The sequence below is a fragment of the Nipponia nippon genome, unplaced genomic scaffold (genome assembly GCF_047370975.1).
Source record: "Nipponia nippon isolate SJK-2023a ecotype South Korea unplaced genomic scaffold, ASM4737097v1 scaffold_8, whole genome shotgun sequence".
Lineage (NCBI taxonomy): Eukaryota > Metazoa > Chordata > Aves > Pelecaniformes > Threskiornithidae > Nipponia > Nipponia nippon.
The window spans coordinates 46165975-46183154 of record NW_028262402.1 but is presented as its reverse complement, the minus strand read 5'-3'; the positions used below and the strand labels follow the sequence as shown (position 1 = coordinate 46183154).

At 38.3% G+C, this 17180-nt stretch overlaps 1 protein-coding gene across 11 annotated transcripts in view; it reads left to right on the top strand.

Annotated features, from left to right (window-relative positions):
- The window catches only part of JAK2 (Janus kinase 2), a 93355-nt gene that overhangs the window by 21184 nt on the left and 54991 nt on the right, over positions 1-17180 (top strand). Inside the window, exons 1-2 of one of the 11 annotated variants that reach the window (XM_087741472.1) lie at positions 8403-8538; positions 9561-9644. The exons of 2 other annotated variants lie outside the window; for them this stretch is intronic. The gene's annotated coding sequence lies outside the window, so the exon portion shown is untranslated. Of the gene's footprint in view, positions 1-806; positions 829-3252; positions 3274-8391; positions 8539-9560; positions 9645-12264; positions 12686-12772; positions 12890-16253; positions 16458-17180 lie in introns of those variants that run through there. 8 more of the 11 variants (XM_087741466.1, XM_087741465.1, XM_087741468.1 and 5 more) reach the window with 8 other exon arrangements.

The following is a 17180-nucleotide window of genomic DNA, read 5'->3' as shown; positions in this document are numbered from 1 at the left end:
TATGTGTTTGGAACAAAAATAGGTGTTAGTCATCTTAAATGTTCACATAAAAATGTCCAGTTCATCTTGGTGTTAGCATTTATCGCTTAGCAGGGAAGTGTCTTTGTAAAGTCAAATAATTAAGAGAATGGATCAATTTATATGTGATTCATCCACTGATCTGTTGTGACACACAAACTTAAGACTTAACAAATATACTTACCTAGGAGAAAACAGTAACTCTCAAGTTACTGCTCTCAAGCAGTTATTTCTGTCCTACAAGACTTCTCTGAGCCTATTAGGTAGCTTTAATTGTGCAGTATTTTCCTTATAATGTATTTTCCTAGGTATAACCAATGTTTGTCCAGCTTCTCAGAAGCTCTAAACTTGGCTTTTACAGTATTTACAGTACTTCCTGTAGTCGTGGTGTGATTAGGCAGTACAAATCAATTTAATCCATCACCTGACAGTGTGGAAATGTATTAACTTATTTGACTTTGTTTCAAAAATACAATGAAGGTTTTTTCTTCTTTTAAAAGATTTTGTATGTTATAGCCAGATGATGTATAATAGTGCCCATCAGTCACTTTTCATTCAGAACTGCCTGAAGAAATGAAGTGTGGTGGTGGCTTTTTTCCGTTGTGCACTAGGCCAACCCTTTTTTTTTTCTTCCCCTCCCCCCCCCCTTTTTTTTTTTCTTACCAGATGCCAATATCTTTCTTCTGCCAAGCAGTTAAAGCTCTTTCCTTGTTACACATTGCTGGTCTTGATCAGTGCCCAAAACGTTGCTGTAGGCTTTGGGCAGTGACATGGGAATGATGCTGCTGGAAAAAGGATTAAAGATACAAGGTAATGTGGTGTTAGAGTAAAATACATGGGGAAAGAATAATGAGTGAAACCCTGAAATAAAACACCTTTGATGTAGAAAGTCTGACTGTTCTAAAATTGGGAAAGAAGGAGCGGAATGTGTGAAGGCGATCCCTGCAAATGGTTAAATACCATTCTGTCTTAATCACACCTAAGAGATTTACTGAAGATACAGGACTACAAGTAAGCCTTGGGTGTGATATTAACAAGGACTACAATAGTTGTACTGTAAAGAGCCTGATCAACAAACAAGCACTCGTTCTACTGCTTTTCAGGTGTTGTTTGTAAAGAATACAAAGACGATTTTGTATTCATCCTGGCTTAAGATGTTTGTGAATCTCAAATCACTGTGAAACTACACTGGGAAAGTACTGTTGTAGGCTTGTCCTGTTCCTAAGCTTTCTCCTGGGCACTCGTTCTTGGCCACTGTTAGAAGAACTAGATATGCCTTTGGTCTGATCCTGGATGCCCGTTCTGAAACAAGCAAACAAGCAAATGGCTTGAAAAAAACATACTGGGAGAGAATTAGTTCTCAAAATCATGTTCTTCTGTTATAGTTTAGGTGCAGAATAAATACAAGTAATAGAATTGTTCAATGGGCAGTTAAAAAGCAAAACTAGTCTGAAATTACACAATGTGCTAAATGTTGAGGCTGGCTGAGGACAGACCTCTACCTTTTGGTCTTATGGGTGACTCCAAAACATGCTCACTGGATCTCTGCCAGTAAGCAAAAAGCGGATTTAGAGTGGAATGCTCAGAAGAGCAGAAGATGACAAAGTATTTGGAGTAAGCTTTGTGTGCGTTAAGTCAAAACCACTCCAAAACTGCTATAAATATATATTAATAAAGAAATAAAAGAACCTTAGTTGCTGTAGCTAAATTCTCTAGAGATATTTCAAAACAGGGGTTGGATTTATGGGTGGCAGAATGGTTGTTATATAGCAGTTTGAGGAAAAGAAGGAATGAATGCTTCATATAGCTGAAAGAAATTGAAGTGATAGGCTAATGAAGAACTGTTTCATAACTAGTGAGTATGAGGAATTGAGCCTTTCTTTGATTGTTCATTAGTTATCATGGAGTGTAGGTGTTCCAGAAATATTTGCTGATACTCCTTCATTGTAGGAGTAAAAATAGCACCTTGGACTATGAGGATCAAGAGACATTAAAGACCAGAGAATGGGGCTCATTTGGAAGGAAGCAAATATTTAGGAGTACGGTTTTTGAATCAGGAAAGATACCTGTTCTGAGTCTTCAATGAAAGGGAATGAAAGGAACGCAGTTAGGTAATGGCTGTAGTGCAAAATGCATGCAACAAGATAGCTTTTGAATGATGTGTCTGTCCAAAAAAGCATGGCCCATGTTTGTTATCTTTGTTGATAAGTTTACATACTTAGAATTACATGGCCATAAGCACTAATGAATTTCTCTTGTACTATCTATGCTAATAGAGAATATCAGTCTATTAGAGGTTTTGTCAAAAGCTGTTGTATTGTCTGGTATGTCTACAGTGGCCACTGGGCTTCAAGCAACCACTGTGAGCAACATCCAAAGAAGTATTAAGTAGTAATAATTAATTAGGAACTTACTAGGCATCACTCTGCCAGTTTCTTTTCCTGTACAGTAAACAGTTGCATCTGGGCAGTAGTCAGTAAGAAATTCACATCATGTACTGGTGATGGAAGGGAAACGAAATTTTTCAGGCTCATCACATGGGTAGTCTAGGGAAGCTGCTAATAATCACAAAATCATTTGTGATGAACTGTCTCCTGCTGTGATACCCACTCATCATAAAACTGATACTTTACTGATCGTAAAAACTACATACTATTAATTAAAAAAACCCACACTAGTCTTGCAATTTAGGCAAGTGCTTGAAGTAAAAAACAGGTTATATTTAATTTGAATTCTTTTCAGAGGCTGAAAGAAAGAACTACTTGAAAGGCAGGTACCTATCTCTAATTTTCCATAAATCCATCATATATATATATATTAAGATAATGGTATGTAAAGCAGCTGAGGGAAGGAGATATACCACAAGTGCATTTAATTAACTTTGACAGCTGCTTCAGTGAATAGATAAAACATACACCATCCATTGTGGGAGGGTTTTCTATGTGTTGGATATCGTACAACCCCTTTCAAACCTAAATTAACAGGGCGGCTGAAGAATCAAGCAGTGGAAAGACCCATGTTAACTTAGCATTGGCACATGAGAATCAGCTAATTGTGTTATCCTTGCTTTTAGTGCTTCTGAACATCCAGGTTTCTTTCTCCTCAGTCTATGCTTGGACCTCTATGGTTGCAAAGCCTTCAGACTCGTAATGCAGAAACAAGGTGTGTTGCGGGGGAAGCCCTGTGGCAAGAGACTGGGAAATGACAAGCTGCTTCAAGAGCTGTCTGGGAGCTGATTGTCCATGAAGCCCACTAGTGAGTAGAGCACTGAAACTCATAGTACTGATTGCACATCTCTTTGGCTAGAGAACAAATTGGCTGACATACGTGTATTTTGTGTGCCCTTTCAAAGATTTATATAGAATCACTGGAATAGTTGGCACACCTTGCTGAAGCCTGTTCATATTTAGGCTGGCTGTTTTAAAAGCTCTGTGGAAAAACAGGTAGTTTCTTGTGTCCAGGAAGAAGCAAAACTGATTTATCTGAGCAGATGTTTGCATAGACTGCCCAAGAAAAACTTGAACAGCTATGAAGTCCACACACACAAGCTGGTGGATTGTGCAGAACTGTTTCTTCAGTTCTGTTTTGTATGCACTTGGGAGACAGCCAGATGCTTATAATCATTTCTAGTTTGGCTCACGGTATGTTCCAGGTGATAGGGAAGTAGCTGTGTTATTTTCTTATCTCTCCGTTCTGCTTGAGAGTGGCAGATCACAGAGCACCTGGCTGGAACCACAGGGATTAGAGCTGCTTTGTTCTTCTGGAGGAGCATGTTGCTACAAGTATTGAGTGTTCTGGTTTCTTTCAGTAAGACTAGTTGGCTCTGCAACAGGTAACGTTTGTCAATAGTTGAGACTCTAAACATTCTTTATTCTGTCATTGGGCATATGCGTAGCATGTCCTCTTGAGCCATGCTGGCTCAAGTTTGTTGAGGAAGAAGTCACTTTTACTGGTATTTTTACACACTGCGCAAACAATGAGAAGGTTCAACAGGTGATTTGGACACCTGTGTTAACTTGGTCTTGCTCACGTGCTCTACTGAAAGACTCCTTAAGCCTTCGCCTTTTTTCTTCTCCCATGAATCACCCCAATGGTCTTTTTTTTTCCCCATAAAGATCTTTTCTCCCACTTCTCATTTTCTGTCTGTTAAAAATACGATTTTATAAGTTTCATTTATTATACTTCCATAAGACAAAAGGTCTGCAAATGTCAGCAACAGGAGGGTGGCACTTGTAATTTTAATTCCCAAAGGCACTAGCTGTACTTACGCTCAAAGGCATTAGCTGCCTTTGAGGTGTCTCCCATTTACTCTCCATGTTCAAAGAGGAAGAAGTGACTGAAATCCTTGGCTTAAAGATCCTAATCACCACCCCCTGAGGCTTGGCAATGTGATCGAATCCCCTTGCATCAACTTTTCCCAGCACTCTAAGGGGATAAGTAAATGTTGTTTGGAGAGTGGTGGAAGAACCAAAGAAATATATGATAAGGATTAAAGTAATAGTTTATCCTTCCCTCCAAAAAGGAAGGGGGAGGGGGGAACCTACCCAACCACATGTGATATATTTTTAATAGCAGCTGTTCCTGCTGCTTGTTTCTGCTTACATGTAGCTATGATTTGGACACCATGGGAATAGAAAATTAACAAATTTGTTACCCTGTGGTATGGGATATGATCCTTACCGTGTGCTCTGCAGTATCTGATATGGTAGCCTGGGGATGCTGAGCAGACTCACAGAACCTAAGGGAACTGGGAAAGGAGAGTCCTTGGTGGGGAGTCACTTAGAACTGGTTTACTTGGATGACTTTGCGACCTGATTAGGAGAGACCGTATCTGTCAGAGATGGGAGGGGAATGAGAGAGTCCTATATACTCTTTCTTACATGACAAGAATGTAGAGGTGCAGGCAATAAAGTAGGACAAATATCTACCCTTCTCCTAGTTTTCTTGATTTCTGTCCCACGGATGGCTCGGTGTGCTGTCTCCATCTTCCACTTGAATTGAGGCTCCTGCTTTTACTTCACTCCTTTCCTATCATGGAGTATCTCATCCCTCTGCTGTCTGTCACTGCCTCCCAGCAAATTGTTGCTGTGAGAAGGTATTTTCTTCTCAGTAGCAGTTTAAACTTCTTCCCAAGTTTTCATTTGTATTCGATTGTTTCCAAAGGTTAAAACAAAACAGAATGCTTTGGCAGAAGCTGATTGTGGCAGGATGCCTTAATTTCCTTCCTCTTTTTGGATTTTTCTAGGAATCAAGTGGAGTCCAGACTTCTGGTCGTGTTCGGTAGTTACTGTATATTTTCCTGTACCTGCTGAGATCAAGCAGGTTCCAACTTGCTAGTTTTTTCATTTGCCTATGCACAATCACCTGTTTCAACGCACCTGTGTTAAGGTCATGCCTGCCTAGCAATCCACTAACTTTTAATTAATTCTAAACAATTCTAATTAGTTTTTTAATTTGTTTTAAACAAGGTAGAGTAAATGCTAAGTGACTGAGGTTATTTCAGTTAAAATTTGAACCTGGTTCTGTACCCAGTTGTGGGTGGAAGGTGAGAGAGAAGAGGAGAATTTCTATTAGAGAAGCTTGGCAGGGAGGAGGAATGGGGGGATGGGGAAAGAGGAAAAACAGCTGTCTTTTGTGATGTTTGGGCTCGGACTTGGCGTACTAATCTGTGCTTTTGACCTAATAACGCATTCCAAACTTGAGGACTATTCAAGCAACATCCAGGTTTTGGAGTAAGGGATTCTCAAATCTTTGTAGAAGAGCTCATTTTCTGCTGTAACTGTCAGTTTCTGATATCTGTCATCCTATCCTCTTTTCTCTCTTGATTCTCTTTTTCTGCCCAAGGATTTGCTTGTTTTGCCTGTTGCCCGCTCTTTTTCTTCTTTCTGGCAGAGACTGTATACAACACATAAAATGGGTTGAAGTTTTCAGGTGTGACTCGGCTGCTGTGCATACATTGCTTAACAGGACATAGTCTGAGAGGGATAATTTGGCTTTAGGAAGTTTCCACATCAGATGAGATGGAATCCTTCACCAGAGGATCCTTCCCTTACGCTGTCTTGCTGTCAATAAAAGCATGCAGCTAGTAAAAGGAACCACAAGGGAAGACTCTGCTATGCTCTACCACTTTTTACATTATTTGGTTTTAGGGGGTCTCTAACATCCTTTATTGATGATGAAACTACCTTAACTTCTTTTCTCAAAGAGGAACTGCTGTACCACTTCTTGCTATTCTGACCATCTGAAGTGACTGGCAGGATCTATCCCAGTTCATACTATCCTTACATGTGGTCATGGTGACGTATGCTGCTTATGCCAGTAGGTTGATGAGGTCAAGTGTTAAATGGTGATATTATCTATGAACAGTTTTCAGGGGAGTGGGAGGGGAAGCATCTGCTAAATGAGATAAACTTCACTTCTTTTAGAACCCGTCAGTCCTGAATGGGGATGGAAGAATAACCAGAGCCCATTTCTGTGAACTTGTTTTATTTACCGCTTGGAATAATGCAGAGGCATTAAGTCTACATAGTGATGGCATTTAGACTGGATCACTACCACAGAGCCACTAAGAATACTGTTTCTGATAGGGATATCTTGGTCACCTATGGGGGACCGAACAGTACACCCACAGGCTTTGATAGAGATGTTCACAGTAGTGTCACAATTGTTACCCAATTCTCTTTTTACTGAACTCTAAAGAGTAATTGAGAATGGAAGGCTTAAACAGTTTGCAGAATCATTGTGTTGTGTTACTTGTGAGATGTATTAAATATATTGCATCTACGTCTTTCCCTCTTAATGCCTTTTTTTTTCCCCCCTTGGTATGGTTTGTTTTTTCTTACACATGCCCTTTGTATTGAACTGTGTGTGTTCAGGAGAGTTTCTTTTTCTTCCCCCTGCCTGAGGTTTCCTGTATATACTAAAACTGAAAAATGAAACTGAGACGCTGTGTATGAGGAGAGTTATGGTAAGGGTTCAATTTTAAAATGGGTTTCCTTTTGCAGTATTTAAGCAGCTTAGAGATTTCAACAGCACTTCCTTTATGATGTTACTTAATTTTTCAACTATTTACCTTCCTTGAAAGGAATTATGGGGTAGTTCTTTCTTTACAATGAAATTTGTTCTATTAATTCTTTTGTGAAACAAAGAATGTTGTTTATATCTGATCTACCAGTGGCTCACAGTGTGAACACAGGCAAATAGTTTAGACCCTTGTATTTGTGTTGTGTATGGAAAATAAGAAAGGTGGCAATGTTTCATGTAAAGCACCCTAGTACTGAAGTGCAATGTAAACTGAAAATATGAAGATTACTATGCATAGTTACGGAGTTGTGCAAATAGGTAAAGATTGCCTAGAATAGTGGAAGTAACCTGATGGCATTGAGGCGAAGTTTGTCACTGACAGAAGCATGCCCTGTCTTCTACAGCAAAGCTGCATTGTGGGGTTTTGTTTTTAAATAAATATGATACCAAAGAATGCTATTAGTGATCTAAAATTAAGGCTATAGTCTTGCTTCTCCTGTTATCTGGAGGGGTTTTTTACATTTTCTTTTTGTCTGCGTGCCAGTCAGAGGGATGTAATTGCACTGTGACCTTATTTGCTTTAACAAAATGAAACTCAATTCAGTTATTATTTGATGAATTGGCAGACAAATACCATGATATTTAGTTTGGATCTAGGTGTGGGTGGACTGTTTCTTGCACGTACTAGTGGTCAAAGTCCTTACTATGTACCAATCAAGGAAAAAAAAATCTATTTAAAAGATCGTTTACTGGTAGATGAGCAGATGTGGCAAACACGTAAAGGCAGGAGCGGGTAGAGAGATCCATTTATAGATACTAGAATGCCTGGTCAGAAGTGGTTCTTTCAGGCATTTTTAATTCCTGCTTAGGATTTTTAATTGTATTGAGTTTGCTAATTGGAATATAAATTTAATAAATCCAATAGCTAATAGTACTTATAATAATTTGTAGTTTGTTAGGGTATATCTTCAGCAGCTTAAAGCATGCATAGAGAGGAGAGACCATGGTCAGTTTTAAACTTCTAGTTGATTTCAGTGGGTCTCAGCAATTTGTCTTATACCTGAAAATGTCTGTGCAAAAACCTCTTAGATTAGTTCAGCTGGAGACATATCTTATTTGGTGTAGTTAGCAAGTTACAAAAAAACTTGGCAGTAATACACTGTATTTCAGTTTTATTCTAGACCTATCTTCAGCTTATCTAATTAAAAGTAATTGTATTCAGTGAAATAAAAAGTGTCAAAGAGTCTGCAGTATCTTTAACAGGCCTATTGGGGGGGGGCTAGCTGGGTTTTTCATTGCATCATGGTCATAGCTTGTTTTTGTCATCTCCTCGTTAGCCACGTGTTAAGTAGCGTGGAATACTTAATCTTTCTCTGTTTTGCCTTGGGAAGTGGTTCTTGAGGTTCATGAATGTCTACTCCTTTGCAGCAGCTTGTTCCAAACCCTGGCAGAGAGGTTTGAAATTGTTTGTCAGAGCTGAGGTGAAGCTGCAAATAAGTATGTATTATTAATACATATTAATGCTGAAAAGTTCTGTAGAAGACTGAAGTGGTTTGTGAGTTTGAGATTGATAGGAAAAAACCCATCTTGTTCTGTTATTTAGAGAATAGAGTATCCTAAATTTTGAACAGATCACCTTCAGTAGATTTGATTTTTCCAGCCAAAAGTGGGTGGGAAAATACCACCTTTAGGCAAGATTGAAACAGTATGATTTCTGACTCAGAGTGGGGTCTAGCAGGAAGAACTGATATGTCTTGGTTCGCATTACTGAGTGGATACCTCTGCAGAACTTTCTTTAGAGTAGTGGGAACTAGTTCGAGACTGAAATGCAGATGAAAGCCCTAGACTTAAAGGCCCAGAGGCAAAGCTTGTGTTGGAAGTTGACTTATGTACTGAGAGACTTGAGTGTTTTAAGTTTTTTCTAGTTTTCTGTTATCAGACTTTTAAGAATAGTTGAATAATTGTTCAGTGGGAATTTTGTAATGTAACTTTTTTATAAACAACTTACCAGTTTAAAAATACTGTCATGCTATAAATGTTTCATCTTTATTTTATAATGCCTTCTCATAAAGGAACTGATAATAGCACAATCTATAGCAGCACATTTTGAAATCCAGAAAAGAACACTGTATCTTCTTACTTGATCTTCTATATATCATTGACCAGTTACATTTCCGCTTTCTTCCTCCACCAAGTTCAGTAACATGAGTTTATCTGAAGCCTATTTTGCAACAGTGCATCTACTCTGGATGTTTTAAAATCAAGAAATACAGAATCTACGGTTTTCTTGACTGTTTGTTCCAGTGGTTTGATATTCTTGTTTCTGAGGGAGAGAAAAAATGTTGTATTCCATATAGGTATTTATTCTACAGCCATTGTATCCCCTATTTAAATCATTACTTGCTTTTCCATTATGTTTTTTTCTTGAATCCATGTCAGGTAGTCTGCTGGAGCTTTTTGATCTATTGCAGCACAATTCTCACATTCTTGCTTTCTGCAATTTCTTTATGCTTTTTCAGGATATAATATCAAGAATCATGAAAAAAGTTTTGTGCCATTTCAGAACTTGGGGAAGTATGCAATATGAATATAGGGAGCTCTTTGTAAGTATATCTTAATTAAAGAGAAAAAATATTCTCAAAGTGAAGCATACAGTTGAATTACATAATCATACTCAAAATGGAGTTCTGTAAGTCCTAGACACGTATGGTGATAATTTGACTCTCCTCCAGTGGGGAGGAAGCACCAGTCTCTCTCCTTTTCTTCTTTTTTTTTTTTTTTTATAATGTACAAGAGAACACAATATTTGAAATGTTACATTGTGAAGATATGGTTGTCTTAACTAAAATTCTCTTTTTCCCTGTCATTTTCATTAGTTTTGCAGAATCTCCGCTAATGGTACATTTTATGACGAACCTTTGTTTACTTTCAGAGCCCTGGGTTTTCTGGCTTCCATTTTTTTCTGACAATCTGTGTTTATAGAGATAACGTGATCTTGGCAAAGCATGTGGTGCTGTATCTTTGCAAAAGCTAGCTGGTATTTCAGATAGGGAACAAGTGGAGAGCTCTCAGGCCATTGATGATTAAGGAAGCATTAAGTAAACTATCAAGCAAATACATTTTCCTGAATTATAAAGATAAAACGTCAACATTGCTATCATAAATTATTCAACAATATGAAGCATTAAAATAGGGTTTAAAAAAAGAATGTATTCCTTTTTTAAAAATACTTCAACCCTTCTATCAAAGAATAACAGAAACTGCAATATTATATATGGGGTAATTGAACTCTAAATTGTTATTTCTTAGGCTTGTGAATATAGGTTTAGTTTTTAGAGTATTAGTATTTAATTAAACTTTCACTTACAGAAATCACTTTATTTCAGATATTTCTGTGGCGCTCTCACAAGATTGTTGCTTGGATGTCTCGGAGGGTCTTTTTTGTGTTTTGTTGTATCACATTATGTGACCAAGCCCTGATTCTGTAAGGATTTATAAATGTGATTTAGTTCATGCACAGTGCCTATTTGTAGCTTTGTTGAATCTGTATAGGATCAAGTGGTGGGGCAAGGAGGGAGGCATTGTGGTTTTGGGGTTTTTTTGTTGTGTTTTTTTTTTTTTTTTTAAGGCAGGTTTTTCACTAGCTGGTTTAGAGCTTCAGGCTCTAATCTTGCCTAGGTTTTTAGCTGCTCCTGCAATACCAAAGAAAACGTAAATAAAAATGCAAGACATCTTATATAGGTTGCATTGTATGGAAATAAATCTTCTGCAAACAAAGGTAATTCAAAGTTAAGCACTTCTAAATAATATTAGTGTTTCAGGTTTCTGTAACCGATGTGTCATTGTACAGAGCTAGCTTTGTTTCCTCTACGAAACTTTAAGCACTTTTCCAAAAGTGTGTGTGTGGGGGGGAAACAACACCAAAATCCCCTAGAAACCCCTGCACCTTGAGGAGGGAATCTGTACATAAAATTGGCATCAGGTACGGCCTATTGATATACAATTTCTAAACTGAAGCTGAAAAAGCAGGGTAGGCTGAAGATGAAGAGAGTCTTTGTGGAGAGTCCAAAGGAGACACTGGCATCTATTGCTCTTGGCTGTTCGGTAGAGATTGCTGATTCACTCTGACTTAAATGTTATCCTGTTTACATGCGGACAGTTATTTCTGCAAAGGGCTAATTTGTTGAAGCATATGTTTTCAGATTCTCTTCAGGTAGTGTAAAAGCTGGGATAGCAGTAGGGGGGTAACTTCATTCATCCAGATGTTTTCACATTTTTGATGACTCTCAGATTTAATAGTCTTTCCCTCCCCCACATTTTCCCTCCCCCACATGAAAAATGTTACAGGAAACAAGGTTGTGCATGCTTTATCATGCAGCACATTATGCAATGTTCTTGTCCAAGACCACTTTACCCTTTGCTTTTGTCAGGTGGTGAAAACTGGGAGAGGAAAGAAACCAAAGAACCCACAAAAGTGGGAACAGCAGTGGGGACATCTTATAATATTGTGAAGAATGCAGTGAATCTCTATTTTCTCTTTTTCTAGGCTGAAAAGGTGGCTGGGGTTGTGGTTATATTCTCCATGGTACTTTACCCTGTATGGTAAAGTGTAAAAGTATATTTTTAATCTCTGAAGGTAGAGATTTACAAGTTTGGCACGGAAGACTAGTCTCAGTCATGATATTCTGGTTGTTGAAACTGGAGGCACCTTTTCATCTAGAACAATATAGCAAAGAGGCATAGCAATACTGTTCTGTGCAATTATTTCTCACTATACATAAGGTGACTGCAAATTTCCTTAATCTGTCTTTGACATTTGAGTAACAGTTTTTCCTTAAGCTATTCTGATACTTGGCCAGTAATCAGGATCTTTCTATATTTCATTCATTTTTCCCCCCGTTTTTTTGATGCTGCAAAATTCATGCTGTGTTGAAAGAGAATGAGCCACAAAATAAAAGTAAGTGGCTTAACCCATGGAGGGGAAAGAAGGTTTTTAAACGTTGTTTTGACACGTTTTGTCTTCACTTTGGCTCTTCCTCCTTCTGTGTACCTCCTACTTGCCTACAGGACACTGGCGGTGTCACTGCCCTTCCGCCCTGCCACATAATCTTCTGCTTGTGGTTCACAGGAAGAAAATTCTAGCTCTTCAGCCCTCGTGAGTTTCTGCACACAGTGTAAACACATATGACAGTTACTGTAGAGGCAGTAGTTTTACCAACCTCTGAGGAGGGAAGTTGCCAGACTGGGGAAGTGAGATAAGAGGGCAAGAAAAGGGAGATGACAGAATTCAGAAGGAAAGTCCAAAAGGGTTTAACTTTTTAAAATCCAGGTCTTGGGAAAAGCTTCCTGAACAACTGCAAGCTGGGCAATTATCCTAATAGCCAATGGCAACTGGAAAGAGTTATGACTGGTTTTCCTCACAGAAATGTTTACTGTGAGAAACCCTTTATCTTCTGTGAAAGAAGAGAACCTTGTATTTTCTACCAGGATATAACCCCACTTGATGAAACTGTTGTGTTGTTATTTGCCTAGAAGATACCTTTTTTTATAGACTCGACGGCCCAGAGCACTCCTGTAGTTGGGGAGGATAAAGAACTTTGTCGAAAGTCTGACGCCCTTCAGAAGTACCAAACTACGGCAAGTGGTGGGTCTTAGCTGTTCTCTTTCTTCCACAGTTAAGCTGTTGAGGGCAGACATTTACCTGAGGAATCTCTGCCTGCCACAGAAAAAGGACAGGTCTTCGGAGGCTGAGAGAAGAGTTACTGTTTTGAAACCTTTTCCATTGTGATACGGCTGGTGGTGTCTCCTGTGCCGCTGTTCAGTGCTCTCAGACTGCAACATGAAATGTGTATGACTTCTGATAGCTTGGTGTAGCCTGCTTGGTTCTTGACAGCATCTGCTAAACTGGCATCTGTTTTGTAACTGTTGATGCTATTCTTTGACAACGCAGTACTGTAGCAACAACTGTTGGTTCGTGTTTTGACAAATCCCCCTTCAATTATGACAGAGAATTGCATTTGGAAAAGGATAGCTTGCTTTCTTCAAAAGTGTCTTCCAGATCACCTCCCCACTATCTCAGTCTTGCAATGTTTAAGAAAGCCAAGCAATTTTAGACTACTTTGCTGCTGTTGCTGTTGTACTTTTTGCTTTTGTTTGCAGTTTCCATATTTATTTTAAGATGTGAGTGTAGCTATAACTGTCATATATATTCTCTAGAGGTCATTGAAGGGTTTTTCCCCTAGACAGTGTTTTCAGTAAAAATGCCTTTTAATAGGAAAATACTTCTTTCTGTTTCAGTGGTGAGTCGGAATATTTTTTTCACTCTGAAATGTGATTTTTTTTTTTCCCAACTTTTTTTAATTGTCTCCTGATTTCCTGGTAATTCACTGGTAATTGTTTTTACATAGGAACCAGTGCTTTGATTGTTCAGTGTAGGACAGTGGTTCTCAATTTTTTTTTGTAACCAAATGCCACCAGGCAGAATGAGACCAGTAGTGAGCAATCCTCAGAAACACTTTTTACTTTGAGTTAATTTGCTCCGTGCACACAGGAGCATTGGCAATTCTATTTTTATGTCTATTTGAAAGAAATAGAAGAATCGGTTAAGGAAGACCCATGCTTTACTAATTAACCCTTATTTCATGGTCTGAGCTATTAAATAGAATTTAGTTTTCAGTACAGTTCACGAAACAAAGTCTAGTATGATGTGGTGTACTTGTGAAAATACCACTTAGTCCTAATTTTGCTGTTGTCATCTTTTATAGCATCACTTTAGAAGAATTTGAGAGATACGTGTAAGGGAATCGTGGGAAATTGGTGACTTTTTCACATACTTCATGCAAAAGGTCTTTCTGACCTATTGTGGTTACTTTTCCTATGTTGTCTGTGCATATAAAGCTGTGCAGATAATGGTGGCTCTGAGTGGACTAAGGATCCTCAGATGCCACTGTCTCGGGAGATAATCTTTGCCAAAACAATTGGGCAACCATTTGAATTGCTTGGAAATTTTCTGATGAAATAGTCTTTTGCTGAAATTTGTCAGCATGGTGAAATTGAAATGTTTTGCAGAACAGACCGACTTTTGCCAAAGTTCTGATGGAACCTAAGTAGAGCTGTTGCCTGTGCGCAGGTCTTTGATTTGATTGCTTTTCTGGTAACTCACCTGTTTGGCAGGTTACTGTGATGCTGAGGTTTGTGGGATGTGTTGTTCATACTGCTTTTACAACAGAAACCCCGGGTAGCTTTCTTCCTGGGATAAGCTAGAGCAAGGGCTTCATTCTGTTGGGAAGAACTTAAAAATCCCGTGGTGTGGGGGTTTTTTTGTTTTTGTGTTTTGGGGGTTTTTTTGGGTTGTTTTGTTTTTTTTTTTTTAAATCCTAATCAGAATGAAAAGACTAAAATCCTCATGCTAACAGCTTCTATCCACTTAGTCCCTGTGTGTCATGCAAGCAGATCAGGCCAGGATCATTACTCTTTCCTTGTGCAAAAGTTCATGGACTCTTGCTGAATTGCTGATGCAGGCAGTGGTTTGCCAAGTGAAAACTGTAAGCAAATGTTATCTTTGTTTTTCCACTTTTTTTAGCATATGTTTTGTCATTGATACGTTAATCTGTCATCTTCCTTTTGTATCTGCTTGTTACCATGTGCAGTCAAATTTTGATATATTAAAAATCCTTGTGTGACATTAATGTACAGCTGATGAAACAGGAAAATTCCTTTGGAGTCACTTAACTATTTGCAGTTGTTTCTTGTACGAGCAGTTGGTTTTTTGTGTCAGTGGCTTTACCTTATGGCAAGGCCACTTTTAGATGCCCCAATAGGCAGAGCATGTTAGAAGACCATGAAGACTGAAGACATACTCTTTCTCTACAAAACATCTTTAAATATGTTTTAAGACAGTATTTTATGTTTCTGTGAAAGCTATTTTTAAAGTCAGAGCATATATTGCCTAGGAAAAGATGACAGAGTTTTGTCAATGCAGAAGATAATGCATTTAAAGCACAGATTAGCTTCATGTGTAAACTTGGCATCTGTTGTCTAAGCAGTGGAAAAAGTTCTCAGATTTTCTAGATGGCTTAGTATTTTTAAAGGTATTGTTGAATACTTTGATAAAGTTACTCAGAAGAATGTTTTCTTGTGATTATGTGGTAGAAAGATGTGAATCTGTTGCTGTGAATTTTTTGTGAAATACTAGCTGATGTAGCGCGTTCTGACTGAATGAAGACTTCAGAATCTCTTGTTGGCCCATTAAGGAGCAGTGGCATTTCTACACATGCTGATGTTTTAAAAATACATACTTTATTGCCTGTCAAAGTACCGTATGCATTTGGTTCCTTGGATTTAGTATACTTTTGTGTTTAAAAATAATGACCAAAACACAGCTGCATACACAAAGCAAATCAGACCAGATATGCAAGGAATACTGCATGTTGTATGCAGAATATGAATAGTACTGTTATCTTTTTAAGATTTTAAAGTTTTCATAGCATAACAGGCCATGCTGGATGCATGTTATGAGAAAGTTTAGTTGTACTCCATTTCTCTGTATATTCAAACTGAACTGTGAAGACTATAATTAAAGTATACATATTAAGTGTTAACCAAACAAACTAACCACAGCAATTAGAAGCGGGAAACAAAATGACTTTTCTTCTTAGTCTAATCTTGGTTTTAGAGGTAAAAAAATGATTTTGGTGGTCTTGTAACAAGACACGCAATACTCTTCAGAACTTACTGTTGTTCTCCCATTACTGCTGACTAATGTAAGACCTGTTAGCACATTTGTGAGACTTTTCTAGTCTCTTACCTACAATCTTAACCACCTACCTACCATGACTTGGGAATGCTTCAGTGATTGATGTTCACAATGTTCATTCAAATTCCTTGAAAGAAGGATGTGTGTATAAGCAGATGGAAAGTGTTGCACACTTTCGTCATCTACAGTTTACACAAGATGTCCTAGTCTACTGGCAATAAACACCTTGAGTTGTTGGGAGACAACCTCTCTCTTCAAGGCCTTCTTTGTCAGTAGAAAATACGGTTTTGATCTTTCTCCTCTCTTGCTAGTAAATTGAATATTCAAGGTACTCAGTGACACAGGCACAATAAAAACTAATTGTATTTATAGGCATTCTGAAGGCTTGCTGGGAAGTGATTGTTTCAGGTTGTAGAACCTCCTGTGCGTAACAAATTCTGTATTGTGTTCTTTGCAGGTAATGGCAACTTGGAAGTGATGGACTGATTTCTTTTGACTGAGTTCATTAGACTCAAGTTCATTTTGGAATTGGGCATTTAAATCCTTGCAGCTGCTAGAAATGTAAGCTGGTGTAGACTTGAACAAATCCGAGGGAAAGAGGAAATGGGGGAGCTAGGTCGCTGGCAAGATGGTGCACTGTCAGACTGGTACAGCCATGAATGTAGGTAACATTCTTTGCAACTCGGCTGCTAAAAGAACAAGTTGTGTCAGATGAGACTTACTCAGCCTGAAAGTATGTAAACTGAGTAGTTTTATAAGGTCTTGATGAAGATCCTATAAATAGGTATGTCTGTAAATATGTTCAGAAGAAAAAGTGGTGGAGTCTCTTAAAAAAGAGAGAGGGAGAGAGAGAAATACGTTACTATAACCACTGTGAACCTGTTCGGCTTGGCGTTTTTAATCTCCAAATTTCCTTCCCTTTTTTTCCAGAGCTATGAGCTGCTTTTTCATAAGCAAGTGATAATTTTTCTGTTTGTCATGTGAAGAAGAATAGACTTGGTATTAGGCGGCTTTATTCAATTTTTGCATTTGAAATGCAAGCTGCAATGTCACTGAGCTTATTCAAAATGTTGCAATCCGTATTCCACTGAGCTCTGCTAGGCAAAGAGTACAAGTGGCTTGAGTTCTTAGCTTAACCTGGTTTGTCCCATCAGTTCATCAGCAGCTGTCTCATGCAGCTAATGAAGTTATGCAATTGATCTGGAGTTTATGGAAAAACTACACAATTAACTACAGTCAGGTAAATCTTTGTGCAGTTTTGCTCAAAGGCAATAGCCTGACTGGGAATGATGAATGCAAGGCAGTCCTGAGCATGGAACAGTACTTTAAAAATAGAAAATAATTTAGAATACCCAGCAATGCCCCTCGGTGTGAAACCTGCATC